This window comes from Vicia villosa, unplaced genomic scaffold (assembly GCF_029867415.1).
Source record: "Vicia villosa cultivar HV-30 ecotype Madison, WI unplaced genomic scaffold, Vvil1.0 ctg.003748F_1_1, whole genome shotgun sequence".
NCBI classification, from domain to species: Eukaryota; Viridiplantae; Streptophyta; class Magnoliopsida; order Fabales; family Fabaceae; genus Vicia; species Vicia villosa.
Genome location: NW_026706288.1, coordinates 51261 through 67562, shown reverse-complemented (window position 1 = coordinate 67562; position 16302 = coordinate 51261).

The following is a 16302-nucleotide window of genomic DNA, read 5'->3' as shown; positions in this document are numbered from 1 at the left end:
TAAGATGATGGATCTCATTCTCCATTTTTTCGTACAATAAACCTGCCTTTCGACATATGCAGTATTTATAATTAATCCAAAACAGTGGTTGTACATGCCTTCTTTGCGTCGAATCTTTCCTACAAGTGATTTTCTGTTTAATAAACAAAAAAAACTCTTAATAATTAAAAATAACTAAGCTTCAACTTAAGTTTACTTTTAGTTTATTACCTTATGTGAGCTTTCCTTTTGTTGGAAACATCTTTCCTATTAAGGAGATTTCTCAAAAGCTCAATCTCAATCACAAATTTGGTAATATTTTTCCTGGATTTCTTAATATCCTTCTTTCTTTGTTTGATCAGATGATGGATCTCATTCTCCATATTTTCCTACAATAAACTGGCCTTTTGAGATTTGCAATATTTCTTGTTAATCCAAAACAGTGGTTTTACATGCCTTCTTTGCGTTGAATCTTTCCTGCAAGTTCTTTTCTGTTTAATAAACAAAAACACTGTTAATAATTAAAAATAAATAAGCTTCAACTTAAGTTAATTTTTATTTTATTACCTTATGTGAGCTTTTCTATTGTTGGAAACATCGTTCCTATTAAGGTGAATCCTCAAACGCTAAATCTCTATCACAAATTTGGTAAACTTTTTCCTCGATATCTTAAGATCCTTATTTCATTGTTGGATCAGATGATGGATCTCATTCTCCATTTTTTTCCTACAATAAACTAGCCTTTCTAGATTTGCTATATTTCTGGTTAATACAAAACAGTGGTTGTACATGCATTCTTTGCGTCGAATCTTGACTGCAAGTTCTTTTCTGTTTAATAAACAAAAAACTGTTAATAATTTAAAATAACTAAGCTTCAAATTTAGTTAAATTTTATTTTATTACCTTATGTGTGCTTTTCTTTTGTTGGAAACATCGTTCCTATTAAGGAGATTCCTTAAACGCTCAATCACAAATTTGGTAAGCTTTTTCCTGGATTTCTTAAGATCCTCCTTTCTTTGTTAATCCAAAACAGTGGATGTACATGCCTTCTTTGCGTCGAATCTTTCCTACAAGTGATTTTCTGTTTGATAAACAAAAAAACTGTTAATAATTAAAAATAGCTAAGCTTCAACTTAAGTTAACTTTTAGTTTATTACCTTATGTGAGCTTTCCTTTTGTTGGAAACATCTTTCATATTAAGGAGATTTCTCAAAAGCTCAATCTCCATCAAAAATTTGGTAATATTTTTCCTGGATTTCTTAATATCCTTCTTTCTTTGTTGGATCAGATGATGGATCTCATTATCCATTTTTTCATACAATAAACCAGCCTTTCGAGATTTGCAATATTTCTGGTTAATCCAAAGCAGTGGTTGTACATTCCTTCTTTGTGTCGAATCTTGGTTGCAAGTTCTTTTCTGTTTAATAAACCCAAACACCGTTAATAATTAAAAATAACTAAGCTTCAACTTAAGTTAATTTTTATTTTATTACCTTATGTGAGCTTTTCTTTTGTTGGAAACATCGTTCCTATTAAGGAGATTCCTCAAATGCTCAATCTCTATCACAAATTTGGTAAGCTTTTTCCTGGATTTCTTAAGATCCTTCTTTCTTTATTGGATCAGATGATGAATCTCATTCTCCATATTTTCCTACAATAAACCGGCCTTTTGAGATTTGCAATATTTCTTGTTAATCCAAAATAGTGGTTGTACATGCCTTATTTGCGTCGAATCTTTCCTGCAAGTTCTTTTCTGTTTAATAAACAAAAAAACTGTTAATAATTAAAAATAAATAAGCTTCAACTTAAGTTTATTTTTATTTTATTACCTTATGTGAGCTTTTCTATTGTTGGAAACATCGTTCCTATTAAGGTGAATCCTCAAACGCTAAATCTCTATCACAAATTTGGTAAGCTTTTTCCTCGATTTCTTAAGATCCTTATTTCATTGTTGGATCAGATGATGGATCTCATTCTCCATTTTTTCCTACAATAAACTAGCCTTTCGAGATTTGCTATATTTCTGTTTAATCCAAAACAGTGGTTGTACATGCCTTCTTTGCGTCGAATCTTGACTGCAAGTTCTCTTCTGTTTAATAAACAAAAACACTGTTAATAATTCAAAATAACTAAGCTTCACCTTAATTAATTTTTAATTTATTACCTTATGTAAGCTTTTCTTTTGTTGGGAACATCGTTCCTATTAAGGAGATTCCTTAAACGCACAATCACAAATTTGGTAAGCTTTTTCCTGGATTTCTTAAGATCCTCCTTTCTTTGTTAAATCAGATGATGGATCTAATTCTCCATTTTTTCCTACAATAAACCAGCCTTTATTTCTTGTTAATCCAAAACAATGGTTGTACATGCCTTCTTTGCGTTAAATCTTTACTGCAAGTTATATTCTGTTTAATAAACAAAAAAACTGTTAATAATTAAAAATAACTAAGCTTCAACTTAAGTTAACTTTTATTTTATTACCTTATGTGAGCTTTTCTTTTAATGGAAACATCGTTCCTATTAAGGAGATTCTTCAAACGCTCAATCTCTCACAAATTTGGTAATCTTTTTCCTGGATTTCTTAAGATCCTTCTTTCTTTGTTGGATCAGATGATGGATCTCATTCTCCATTTTTCCTACAACAAACCAGCCTTTCGAGATATATAATATTTCGTGTTAAGCCTAACAAGTGGTTGTACATTCCTTCTTTGCGTCGAATATTTCCTGCAAGTTATTTTCTGTTTAATAAACAAAAAAACTGTTAATAATTAAAAATAACTAAGCTTGAACTTAAGTTAAATTTTATTTTATTACCTTATGTGAGCTTTTCTTTTGTTGGAAACATCGTTCCTATTAAGTAGATTCCTCAAACGCTCAATCTCAATCAAAAATTTGGAAAGCTTTTTGTTGGATTTCTTAAAATCCTTCTTTCTTTGTTGGATTAGATGATGGATCTCATTCTCCCTTTTCCCTACAATAAACCAGCCTTTCGAGATTTACAATATATCTGGTTAATCCAAACAAGTGGTTGTACATGCCTTCTTTTCGTCGAATCATTCGTACAAGTTATTTTCTGTTTAATAAACAAAAAAACTGTTAATGATGAAAAATAACTAAGCTTTAACTTAAGTTAATTTTAATTTTATTACCTTATGTGAGCTTTTCTTTTGTTGGAAACATCGTTCCTATTAAGGAGATTCCTCAAACGCTCCATCTCAATCACAAATTTGGTAAGCTTTTTCCTGGATTTCTTAAGATCCTTCTTTCTTTGTTGGATCAGTTGATGGATCTCATTCTCCATTTCTTCCTACAATAAAACAGCCTTTCGAGATATGCAATATTTCTGGTTAATCCTAACAAGTGGTTGTCAGGCCTTCTTTGCGTCGAATCTTTCATGCAAGTTATTTTTTGTTTAATAAACAAAAAAGTTGTTAATAAATAAAAATAACTAAGCTTCAACTTAAGTTAACTATTATTTTATTACCTTATGTGAGCTTTTCTTTTGTTGGAACATCGTTCCTATTAAGTAGATTCCTCAAACGCTCAATCTCAATCACAAATTTGGAAAGATTATTCCTGGATTTCTTAATATCCTTCTTTCTTTGTTGGATCAGATGATGGATCTCATTCTCCATTTTTTCCTACAATAAACCAGCCTTTCGAGATTTGCAATATTTCTGGTTAATCCAAAACAGTGGTTGTACATGCCTTCTTTTCGTCGAATCTTGACTGCAAGTTCTTTTCGGTTTAATAAATAAAAACACCGTTAATGTTTAAAAATAACTAAGCTTAAACTTAAGTTAACTTTTATTTTATTACCTTATGTGAGCTTTTCTTTTGTTGGAAACATCGTTCCTATTAAGGAGATTCCTTAAACGCTCAATCTCAATCACAAATTTGGTAAGCTTTTTCCTGGATTTCTTAAGATCCTCCTTTCTTTGTTGGATCAAATGATGGATCTCATTCTCCATTTTTTCGTACAATAAACCTGCCTTTCGACATATGCAGTATTTATAATTAATCCAAAACAGTGGTTATACATGCCTTCTTTGCGTCGAATCTTTCCTACAAGTGATTTTCTGTTTAATAAACAAAAAAACTGTTAATAATTAAAAATAACTAAGCTTCAACTTAAGTTAACTTTCACTTTATTACCTTATGTGAGCTTTCCTTTTGTTGGAAACATCTTTCCTATTAAGGAGATTTCTCAAAAGCTCAATATCAATCACAAATTTGGTATCATTTTTCTTGGATTTCTTAATATCCTTCTTTCTTTGTTGGATCAGATGATGGATCTCATTCTCCATTTTTTCTTACAATAAACCAGCCTTTCAAGATTTGCAATATTTCTAGTTAATCCAAAACAGTGGTTGTACATGCCTTCTTTGCGTCGAATCTTGACTGCAACTTCTCTTCTGTTTAATAAACAAAAACACTGTTAATAATTTAAAATAACTAAGCTTCACCTTAATTAATTTTTAATTTATTACCTTATGTGAGCTTTTCTTTTGTTGGAAACATCGTTCCTATTAAGGAGATTCCTTAAACGCTCAATCTCAATCACAAATTTGGCAAGCTTTTTCCTGGATTTCTTAAGATCCTCCTTTCTTTGTTTGATCAGGTGATGGATCTCATTCTCCATTTTTTCCTACAATAAACCAGCCTTTCGACATATGCAGTATTTCTGGTTAATCCAAAACAGTGGTTGTACATGCCTTCTTTGCGTCGAATATTTCCTGCAAGTTATTTTCAGTTTATTAAACAAAAAACTGTTAATAATTTAAAATAACTAAGCTTCAACTTTAGTTAAATTTTATTTTATTACCTTATGTGTGCTTTTCTTTTGTTGGAAACATCGTTCCTATTAAGGAGATTCCTGAAACGCACAATCACAAATTTGGTAAGCTTTTTCCTGGATTTCTTAAGATCCTCCTTTCTTTGTTAGATCAGATGATGGATCTCATTCTCAATTTTTTCCTACAATAAACCATCCTTTATTTCTTGTTAATCCAAAACAGTGGTTGTACGTACATGCCTTCTTTGCATCCAATCTTTACTGCAAGTTATATTCTGTTTAATAAACAAAAAACTGTTAATAATTAAAAATAACTAAGCTTCAACTTAAGTTAACTTTTATTTTATTACCTTATGTGAGCTTTTCTTTTAATGGAAACATCGTTCCTATTAAGGAGATTCCTCAAACGCTCAATCTCTCACAAATTTGGTAATCTTTTCCCTAGATTTCTTAAGATCCTTCTTTCTTTGTTGGATCAGATGATGGATCTCATTCTCCATTTTTCCTACAACAAACCAGCCTTTCGAGATATATAATATTTCGTGTTAAGCCAAACAAGTGGTTGTACATGCCTTCTTTGCGTCGAATATTTCCTGCAAGTTATTTTCTGTTTAATAAACAAAAAAACTGTTAATAATTAAAAATAACTAAGCTTGAACTTAAGTTAAATTTTATTTTATTACCTTATGTGAGCTTTTCTTTTGTTGGAAACATCGTCCCTGTTAAGTAGATTCCTCAAACGCTCAATCTCAATCAAAAATTTGGAAAGCTTTTTCTTGGATTTCTTTAATTCCTTCTTTCTTTGTTGGATTAGATGATGGATCTCATTCTCCCTTTTTCCTACAATAAACCAGCCTTTCGAGATTTACAATATATCTGGTTAATCCAAACAAGTGGTTGTACATGCCTTCTTTTCGTCGAATCTTTCCTACAAGTTATTTTCTGTTTAATAAACAAAAAAACTGTTAATGATTAAAAATAACTAAGCTTTAAATTAAGTTAATTTTTATTTTATTACCTTATGTGAGCTTTTCTTTTGTTGGAAACATCGTTCCTATGAAGGAGATTCCTCAAACGCTCCATCTCAATCACAAATTTGGTAAGCTTTTACCTGGATTTCTTAAGATCCTTCTTTCTTTGTTGGATCAGATGATGGATCTCATTCTCCATTTCTTCCTACAATAAAACGGCCTTTTGAGATATGCAATATTTCTGGTTAATCCTAACAAGTGGTTGTACAGGCCTTCTTTGCGTCGAATCTTTCATGCAAGTTATTTTTTGTTTAATAAACAAAAATGTTGTTAATAAATAAAAATAACTAAGCTTCAACTTAAGTTAAATATTATTTTATTACCTTATTTGAGCTTTTCTTTTGTTGGAACATCGTTCCTATTAAGTAGATTCCTCAAACGCTCAATCTCAATCACAAATTTGGTAAGATTACTCCTGGATTTCTTAATATCCTTCTTTCTTTGTTGGATCAGATGATGGATCTCATTCTCCACTTTTTCCTACAATAAACCAGCCTTTCGAGATTTGCAATATTTCTCGTTAATCCAAAACAGTGGTTGTACATGCCTTCTTTTCGTCGAATCATGACTGCAAGTTCTTTTCGGTTTAATAAATAAAAACACCGTTAATGTTTAAAAATAACTAAGCTTAAACTTAAGTTAACTTTTATTTTATTACCTTATGTGAGCTTTTCTTTTGTTGGAAACATCGTTCCTATTAAGTAGATTCCTTAAACGCTCAATCTCACTCACAAATTTGGTAAGCTTTTTCCTGGATTTCTTAAGATCCTCCTTTCTTTGTTGGATAAGATGATGGATCTCATTCTCCATTTTTTCGTACAATAAACCTGCCTTTCGACATATGCAGTATTTATAATTAATCCAAAACAGTGGTTGTACATGCCTTCTTTGCGTCGAATCTTTCCTACAAGTGATTTTCTGTTTAATAAACAAAAAAACTCTTAATAATTAAAAATAACTAAGCTTCAACTTAAGTTTACTTTTAGTTTATTACCTTATGTGAGCTTTCCTTTTGTTGGAAACATCTTTCCTATTAAGGAGATTTCTCAAAAGCTCAATCTCAATCACAAATTTGGTAATATTTTTCCTGGATTTCTTAATATCCTTCTTTCTTTGTTTGATCAGATGATGGATCTCATTCTCCATATTTTCCTACAATAAACTGGCCTTTTGAGATTTGCAATATTTCTTGTTAATCCAAAACAGTGGTTTTACATGCCTTCTTTGCGTTGAATCTTTCCTGCAAGTTCTTTTCTGTTTAATAAACAAAAACACTGTTAATAATTAAAAATAAATAAGCTTCAACTTAAGTTAATTTTTATTTTATTACCTTATGTGAGCTTTTCTATTGTTGGAAACATCGTTCCTATTAAGGTGAATCCTCAAACGCTAAATCTCTATCACAAATTTGGTAAACTTTTTCCTCGATATCTTAAGATCCTTATTTCATTGTTGGATCAGATGATGGATCTCATTCTCCATTTTTTTCCTACAATAAACTAGCCTTTCTAGATTTGCTATATTTCTGGTTAATACAAAACAGTGGTTGTACATGCATTCTTTGCGTCGAATCTTGACTGCAAGTTCTTTTCTGTTTAATAAACAAAAAACTGTTAATAATTTAAAATAACTAAGCTTCAAATTTAGTTAAATTTTATTTTATTACCTTATGTGTGCTTTTCTTTTGTTGGAAACATCGTTCCTATTAAGGAGATTCCTTAAACGCTCAATCACAAATTTGGTAAGCTTTTTCCTGGATTTCTTAAGATCCTCCTTTCTTTGTTAATCCAAAACAGTGGTTGTACATGCCTTCTTTGCGTCAAATCTTTACTGCAAGTTATATTCGGTTTAATAAACACAAAAACTGTTAATAATTAAAAATAACTAAGCTTCAACTTAAGTTAACTTTTATTTTATTACCTTATGTGAGCTTTTCTTTTGTTGGAAACATCGTTCCTATTAAGTAGATTCCTCAAACGCTCAATCTCAATCACAAGTTTAGAAAGCTTTTTCTTGGATTTCTTAAAATCCTCCTTTCTTTGTTGGATTAGATGATGGATCTCATTCTCCATTTTCTCCTACAATAAACCAGCCTTTAGAGATTTACAATATTTCTGGTTAATCCAAACAAGTTGTTGTACATGCATTCTTTGCGTCGAATCTTTCCTGCAAGTTATTTTCTGTTTAATAAACAAAAAACTGTTAATAATTAAAAATAACTAAGCTTCAAGTTAAGTTAACTTTTATTTTATTACCTTATGTGAGTTTTTCTTTTGTTGGAAACATCGTTCCTATTAAGGAGATTCCTCAAACGCTCAGTCTCAATCACAAATTTGGTAAGATTATTCCTGGATTTCTTAATATCCTTCTTTCTTTGTTGGATCAGATGATGGATCTCATTCTCCATTTTTTCCTACAATAAACCAGCCTTTCGAGATTTGCAATATTTCGGGTTAATCCAAAACAGTGGTTGTACATTCCTTCTTGGCGTCGAATCTTAACTGCAAGTTCTTTTCTGTTTAAAAAACAAAAACACCGTTAATATTTAAAAATAACTAAGCTTCAACTTAAGTTAAATTTTATTTTATTACCTTATGTGAGCTTTTCTTTTGTTGGAAACATCGTTCCTATTAAGAGATTCCTCAAACGCTCAATCTCTATCACAAATTTGGTAAGCTTTTTCCAGGATTTCTTAAGATCCTCCTTTCTTTGTTGGATAAGATGATGGATCTCATTCTCCATATTTTCCTACCATAAACCGACCTTTGAGATTTGCAATATTACTGGTTAATCCAAACAAAGTGGTTTTACATGCCTTCTTTGCGTCGAATCTTGCCTACAAGTTCTTTTCTGTTTAATAAACAAAAACACTGTTAATAATTAAAAGTAACTAAGCTTCAACTTAAGTTAATTTTTATTTTATTACCTTATGTGAGCTTTTCTTTTGTTGGAAACATCGTTCCTACTAAGGAGAACCCTCAAACGCTAAATCTCTATCACAAATTTGGTAAGCTTTTTCCTCGATTTCTTAAGATCCTTCTTTCATTGTTGGATCAGATGATGGATCTTCTCCATTTTTTCCTACAATAAACTAGCCTTTCGAGATTTGCAATATTTCTGGTTAATCCAAAACAGTGGTTGTACATGCATTCTTTGCGTCGTATCTTGACTGCAACTTCTTTACTGTTTAATAAACAAAAACACTGTTAATAATTAAAAATAACTAAGCTTCACCTTAAGTTAATTTTAATTTTATTACCTTATGTTAGCTTTTCTTATGTTGGAAACATCGTTCGTATTAAGGAGTTTCCTTAAACGCTCAATCTCAATCACAAATTTTGTAAGCTTCTTCTTGGATTTCTTAAGATCCTCCATTCTTTGTTGGATAAGATGATGGTTCTCATTCTCCATTTTTTCCTACAACAAAACCAGCCTTTCGACATATGCAGTATTTCTGGTTAATTCAAAACAGTGGTTGTACATGCCTTGTTTAAGTCGAATCTTTCATGCAAGTTATTTTCTGTTTAATAATCAAAAAAACTGTTAATAATTAAAAATAACTAAGCTTCAACTTGAGTTAAATTTTATTTTATTACCTTATGTGAGCTTTTCTTTTAATGGAAACATCGTTCCTATTAAGGAGAATCCTCAAACGCTAAATCTCTATCACAAATTTGGTAAGCTTTTTTCTTGATTTCTCCAGATCCTTATTTAATTGTTGGATCAGATGATGGATCTCACTCTCCATTTTTTCCTACAATAAACTAGCCTTTCGAGATTTGCTATATTTATGGTAAATCCAAAACAGTGGTTGTAGATGCTTTCTTTGCGTCGAATCTTGACTGCAAGTTCTTTTCTGTTTAATAAACAAAAACACTGTTAATAATTAAAAATAACTAAGCTTCACCTTAATTAATTTTTAATTTATTACCTTATGTGAGCTTTTCTTTTGTTGGAAACATCGTTCCTATTAAGGAGATTCCTTAAACGCTCAATCTCAATCACAAATTTGGTAAGCTTTTTCTTGGATTTCATAAGATCCTCCTTTCTTTGTTTGATCATGTGATGGATCTCATTCACCATTTTTTCCTACAATAAACCAGCCTTTCGACATATGCATTATTTCTGGTTAATCCAAAATAGTGGTTGTACATGCCTTCTTTGTGTCGAATATTTCCTGCAAGTTATTTTCAGTTTAATAAACAAAAAATTGTTAAAATTTAAACTAACTAAGCTTCAACTTAAGTTAAATTTTATTTTATTACCTTATGTGTGCTTTGCTTTTGTTGGAAACATGGTTCCTATTAAGGAGATTCCTTAAACGCTCAATCACAAATTTGGTAAGCTTTTTTCTGGATTTTTTAAGATCCTCCTTTCTTTGTTAGATCAGATGATGGATCTCATTCTCCATTTTTTCCTACAATAAACCAGCCTTTATTTCTTGTTAATCCAAAACAGTGGTTGTACATGCCTTCTTTGCGTCAAATCTTTCCTGCAAGTTATATTCTGTTTAATAAACAAAAAACTATTAATAATTAAAAATAACTAAGCTTCAACTTTAGTGAACTTTTATTTTATTACCTTATGTGAGCTTTTCTTTTGTTGGAAACATCGTTCCTATTAAGTAGATTCCTCAAACGCTCAATCTCAATCACAAGTTTGGAAAGCTTTTTCCTGGATTTTTTAAAATCCCTCTTTCTTTGTTGGATTAGATGATGGATCTCATTCTCCATTTTTTCCTACAATAAACCAGCCTTTAGAGATTTACAATATTTCTGGTTAATCCAAACAAGTGGTTGTACATGCATTCTTTGCGTCGAATCTTTCCTGCAAGTTATTTTCTGTTTAATAAACAAAAAAACTTTTAATAATTAAAAATAACTAAGCTTCAACTTAAATTAACTTTTATTTACCTTATGTGAGTTTTTCTTTTGTTGGAAACATCTTTCCTATTAAGGAGATTCCTCAAACGCTGAATCTCAATCACAAATTTGGTAAGCTTTTTCCTAGATTTCTTAATATCCTTCTTTCTTTGTTGGATCTGATGATGGATCTCATTCTCCATTTTTTCCTACAATAAACCAGCCTTTCGAGATTTGCAATATTTCGGGTTAATCCAAAATAGTGGTTGTACATTCCTTCTTGGCGTCGAATCTTGACTGCAAGTTCTTTTCTGTTTAAAATACAAATACACCGTTAATATTTAAAAATAACTAAACTTTAACTTAACTTAATTTTTATTTTATTACCTTATGTGAGCTTTTCTTTTGTTGGAAACATCGTTCCTATTAAGAGATTCCTCAAACGCTCAATCTCTATCACAAATTTGGTAAGCTTTTTCCAGGATTTCTTAAGATCCTCCTTTCTTTGTAGGATAAGATGATGGATCTCATTCTCCATATTTTCCTACAATAAACCGACCTTTGAGATTTGCAATATTTCTGGTTAATCCAAACAAAGTGGTTGTACATGCCTTCTTTGCGTCGAATCTTGCCTACAAGTTCTTTTCTGTTTAATAAACAAAAACACTGTTAATAATTAAAAGTAACTAAGCTTCAACTTAAGTTAATTTTTATTTTATTACCTTATGTGAGCTTTTCTTTTGTTGGAAACATCGTTCCTATTAAGGAGAACCCTCAAACGATAAATCTCTATCACAAATTTGGTAAGCTTTTTCCTCGATTTCTTAAGATCCTTCTTTCATTATTGGATCAGATGATGGATCTTCTCCATTTTTTCCTACAATAAACTAGCCTTTCGAGATTTGCAATATTTCTGGTTAATCCAAAATAGTGGTTGTACATGCATTCTTTGCGTCGTATCTTGACTGCAAGTTCTTTACTGTTTAATAAAAAAAACACTGTTAATAATAATAAAAATAACTAAGCTTCACCTTAAGTTAATTTTTATTTTACTACCTTATATGAGCTTTTTTTATGTTGGAAACATCGTTCGTATTAAGGAGATTCCTCAAACGCTCAATCTCAATCACAAATTTGGTAAGCTTCTTCCTGGATTTCTTAAGATCCTCCTTTCTTTGTTGGATCAGATGATGGATCTCATTCTCCATTTTTTCCTACAATAAACCAACCTTTCGACTTATGCAGTATTTCTAGTTAATTCAAAATAGTGGTTATACATGCCTTGTTTGCGTCGAATCTTTCATGCAAGTTATTTTCTGTTTAATAAACAAAAAAACTGTTAATAATTAAAAATAACTAAGCTTCAAAGCTTTTCTTTTAATGGAAACGTCGTTCCTATTAAGGAGATTCCTCAAACGCTCAATCTCTATCACAAATTTGGTAATCTTTTTCCTGGATTTCTTAAGATTCTTCTTTCTTTGTTGGATCAGATGATGGATATCATTCTCCATTTTTTCCTACAACAAACCAGCGTTTCGAGATATGCAATATTTCTTGTTAATCCAAATAAGTGGTTGTACATGCCTCCTTTGCGTCGACTATTTCCTGCAAGTTATTTTCTGTTTAATAAACAAAAAAACTGTTAATAATTAAAAATAACTAAGCTTGAACTTAAGTTAAATTTTATTTTATTACCTTATGTGAGCTTTTCTTTTGTTGGAAACATAGTTCCTATTAAGTAGATTCCTCAAACGCTCAATCTCAATAAAAAATTTGGAAAGCTTTTTCCTGGATTTCTTAAAATCCTTCTTTCTTTGTTGGATCAGATGATGGATCTCATTCTCCATTTTTTCCTACAATAAACCCGCGTTTCGAAATTTGCAATATTTCTGGTTAATCCAAAACATTGGTTGTACATGCCTTCTTTGCGCCGAATCTTGCCTGCAAGTTCTTTTGTGTTTAATAAACAAAAAAATTGTTAATAATTAAAACTAACTAAGCTTTAATTTAAGTTAATTTTTATTTTATTACCTTATGTGAGCTTTTCTTTTGTTGGAAACATCGTTCCTATTAAGGAGCTTCCTCAAACGCTCCATCTCAATCACAAATTTGGAAATTTTTCCTGGATTTCTTAAGATCCTTCTTTCTTTGTTGGATCAGATGAGGGATGTCATTCTCCATTTCTTCCTACAATAAAACGGACTTTCGAGATATGCAATATTTCTGGTTAATCCAAACAAGTGGTTGTATAGGCCTTCTTTGCGTCGAATATTTCATGCAAGTTATTTTATGTTTAATAAACAAAAATGTTGTTAATAAATAAAAATAACTTAGCTTCAACTTAAGTTAACTATTATTTTATTACCTTATGTGAGCTTTTCTTTTGTTGGAACATTGTTCCTATTAAGTAGATTCCTCAAACGCTCAATCTCAATCACAAATTTGGTAAGATTATTCCGGGATTTCTTAATATCTTTCTTTCTTCGTTGGATCAGATGTTGGATCTCATTCTCCATTTTTTCCTACAATAAACCAGCATTTCGAGATTTGCAATATTTCTGGTTAATCTAAAACAGTGGTTGTACATGCCTTATTTTCGTCGAATCTTGACTGCAAGTTCTTTTCGGTTTAATAAACAAAAACACCGTTAATGTTCAAAAATAACTAAGCTTAAACTTAAGTTAATTTTTATTTTATTACTTTATGTGAGCTTTTCTTTTGTTGGAAACATCGTTCCTATTAAGGAGATTTCTGAAACGCTCCATCTCTATCTCATATTTGGTAAGCTTTTTCTTGGATTTCTTAAGATCCTTCGTTTTTGGTTGGATCAGATGATGGATCTCATTCTCCATTTTTTCCTACAATAAACCCGCGTTTCCAAATTTGCAATATTTCTGGTTAATCCAAAACAGTGGTTGTACATGCCTTCTTTGCGCCGAATCTTGCCTGCAAGTTATTTTGTGTTTAATAAACAAAAGCACTGTTAATAATTTAAAATAACTAAGCTTCAACTTAAGTTAATTTTTATTTTATTACCTTATGTGAGCTTTTCTTTTGTTGGAAACATTATTCTTATTAAGAAGATTCCTTAAACGCTCAATCTCAATCACAAATTTGGTAAGCTTTTTCTTGGATGTCTTAAGATCCTCCTTTATTTGTTGGATCAGATGATGGATCTCATTCTCCATTTTTTCTACAATAAACCTGCCTTTCGAGGTTTTCAACATTTCTGGTTAATCCTAAACAGTGGTTGTACATGCCTTCTTTGCGTCGAATATTGCCTGCAAGTTCTTTTCTGTTTAATAAACAAAAACACCGTTAATAATTAAAAATAACTAAGCTTCAACTTAAGTTAATTTTTATTTTATTACCTTAGGTTAGCTTTTCTTTTGTTGGAAACATCGTTCCTATTAAGGAGATTCCTCAAACGCTTAATCTCTATCACAAATTTGGTAAGCTTTTTCCTGGATTTCTTTAAATCTTTATCTCATTCTCCATTTTTTCCTACAATAAACGGACCTTTCGAGATTTGCAATATTTTTTGTTAATCCAAAACAGTGGTTGTACATGCCTTCTTTGCGTTGAATCTTGTCTGCAAATTCTTTTTTATTTAATAAACAAAAACACTATTAATAATTAAAAATAACTAATTTTCAACTTAAGTTAATTTTTATTTTATTACCTTATGTGAATTTTCTTTTGATGGAAACACTGTAATTATCGAAGAAAAATTGGTTAATAATTGTTAAGCATATTTATTTCTTTTTATTATACTGCAAATTAAAAATAATGCGAGAGATTGTGATTGAAAATGGTTCCAAAATTAATTAAAAGGGTTATTGGGTTAGTTTTGATAAGTCTATAATTAATGATTATTTTTATTAAAATAATAATTGAATTAAAAAATAGATATAGTTAGTAAAAAAAATACTTTAAACAAAAGTAATGTGAAAATAGAGGGAATGGATAGTGGAGTTAGTGGAAGAAATGACAATTAGTAGTACTGAAAAATTAATCAAAAACTTAAATAAATGTATAAATATGTTAATAAAATATATAAATACTTCAAAACCAATGGTGATTAGCATTGAAAGAACTACACTATTCTAGTGATGAAAACAAAAAAAAAAAACAAAAATTTAATAAACTAATATTATTCTTAGCACTAAATTTTACTTCACTATCTTAAAAACCTTTGTATATAAGATGTTCTAAATAATATAAATGGATAAAATATTTTATTAAAACAACCTAATAATAAATTTTCTCTTCTAACAAAGAATTTTTTTTTTTAAAATTGTATAAAAACTAAAGAAATAAAATATAATAAATCGATGATTAACTTGAAACCAGAGGTTAAAGAAAATTAAAAAAAAAAGTAAAAAATAATAATTAAAAATAAAAGAAAGGATTAACTAACTCAAAAATTGGATTAAAGAAAACAACAAAATAAACAATAACAAAGCAAAATATATGAATAAAAATTGAGGTTGAGGAAAAATTTAAAAAATCAATAAAAAAGTTTTAAAAAATGAATTAAAAATAAGAGAAATGATTAGTTAACTTAAAAATTGCATTAAAGAAAATAAGATAAATTTTAAAAAAAACCAATAAAAAAGCAAAATATAAGAATAAAAATAAAGGAAATGATTAGTTAACTTAAAAACTGAATTAAAGAAAATAAAATGGTTAATCATGTTAAAACAATATTTAATAAATAATAAATAAATTTCATATAAAAAATAGAAAATCATTAAATAATTGAAATAAAATGGGTTGTTACCTTTAAAAAGTGGGTTAAAAGGAATTGTTTTTGAAAAAAAAACATAAAATAAATGAAAGAGGAAAAAATATGAATTAAAAAAATAACTAACTTAGAAACGTGGATAAGGTTATAATTATGAAAAACATTAAAGAATCAAACTTCAATTATATTATGATTAACTAACAAATATTAATGCATAAGGAATAATTTAAAGAATTACCAATAATTAGTTGGTTTAGTGGTGATTGGCGTTGAATTTGGTAGGGAAAATCATAGTTTAATCTCCTACAACTGCGATCCGGAGTGAACTTGAATTACTTGATACCAGAACTAACCTTCAAACTGGACTATACGGTGGGCTTTAAAAAGTTAAAGAATTGATAGATGATAGAAGTAAAATAAATGGTGGTTTTTAAAAAGTTAAAGAATTGATAGATTAAACTTAGAAGTAAAAGGAATGAAAGGAAAACATCAATAGGAAGTCTTATTAATTAAAGTTATTAAATAATTAAATTATATTTTAGAGGGAAAATTAGAGTTATTTGAGTAATTTTATTTATTAATATTAATTAATATTCTATTATTTATTATCTATTTTCTTCCGTATTGATTTTAAATCCCACGTATCGTGGAATTGAATTGTGTATTTGATAAATAATGGTTTTATAACTTTCCCTTCTCATATTAATTTCTAACTCCACGTTTCAAAATGAAGATGTAATTTTTAGAGAAAAAGGATATGCACCGACACTGTAAAATATTTTTACACGGTCAATCAATCACAACCATGTATCTAATTAAAACACAATTTTAATTTTAAAAAATTAATATGACATGGCAAGTGTAAGAATTTTGATTAGTTGTATGTGT